Source organism: Chrysochloris asiatica, unplaced genomic scaffold, assembly GCF_000296735.1.
Source record: "Chrysochloris asiatica unplaced genomic scaffold, ChrAsi1.0 scaffold06912, whole genome shotgun sequence".
Classification (NCBI taxonomy): domain Eukaryota; kingdom Metazoa; phylum Chordata; class Mammalia; order Afrosoricida; family Chrysochloridae; genus Chrysochloris; species Chrysochloris asiatica.
The window spans coordinates 1-1,327 of NW_006415430.1; positions in this window are offsets into that span (position 1 = coordinate 1).

Genomic DNA, 1,327 nt, shown 5'->3' on the forward strand with positions numbered 1-1,327 from the left:
CCCTCAAGTGTCTATTTTACAGTGGTATGCAAGGGAAACCAAGATTCAAAAGACAGCCAAGCATCTTAACATTATTTCCCCCCTTTTACTCATTCAAACCATGCCTCAATCCCTGTATCCCAGAGCCCTGTTTTCCCAAGCGTGTGCATACATCATTATTTACCTCTCTCCCATTTAGCCCATTCAAACCTGCCTACTGTTCTCCCACCTGCTTTGCTCTTCCATTCTCCTCTACCTTCTTGTGTATTGCCCCCCTCCCTTACACCCAAACTATTCTGTGTTTGTTCTGTACCCTGTGCTCCCCCTTGCCTCCCATTCCCTCACCCCACCCACCACATATCAGTAATCAGCAAAGTATCTCTCCCCACCCTTTAGTATGGGTTCATTTTTCGTCTTTTACAATAGTGGTCTTATGTAGTATTTCTCCTTTTGTAACTGACTAACTTCACTCAACATAATGTCCTCAAGGTTCATCCATGTTATGTGGTGGCTTACAGCCTCCTAGTTGTTTTTCAAGGTAGCAAGGTAGCATAATATTCCGTTATGTGTATGTACCACAATTTGTTTATCCATTTTTCAGTTGATGGGCAGTTTGGCTGTCTCCATCTTTTTGTTATTGTAAATAGTGCTGCTATGAACATAGCTGTGCCTATATCTACTCGTGTTATGGCTCATATTTCTTGTGGGTAAATACAAACTAGAGGAATTTCTGGATCTTAAGGTATTTCTATTTCCAACCTTGCCAGCATTTATTGTCCTCTACTTTTTTGATCTTTGATATTATTGCTGGTGTGAGATGAATTATCATTTTGTTTGATTTGCATCTCTCTAATACCTGCACAGTAGCTCTGGTAGCGTAGTGGCTACAAATCGGAATGTGAACTGCAAGGTTAGTAGTTTGAAACTACCAGCTGTTCTGCAGGGGAAAGACGAGGCATTCTTCTCCCATAAAGATTTAAAGCCTCAGAGACCCTGTACAGGGTCGCTATGATTCGGAACCGACTCCACGGCACATAACAACAACAACAACAATAGCTGCAAGGAGTCCCGGTGTGGCGCTGTGGGCTAATGCGTAAGACTGCAAAGTTGTTTGAACTGCAAAGTCAGTGGTTCAAGCTCACCAACTGCTCTTTGAAACCATATACAGGGTCACTATGGGTCAGAATCGACTCAACAGCACTTCACAACAACAATAACAATGGCTAGTGATAATGAACATTTCTTTATATGTTTGTTGGCTGCCTAGATCTCCTCCTTGGTGAAGTGTCTTTTCATGTCCTGTGCCCATTTTTAAATTGGGTTATTTGTCTTTTTCTTGTAGAGGTGT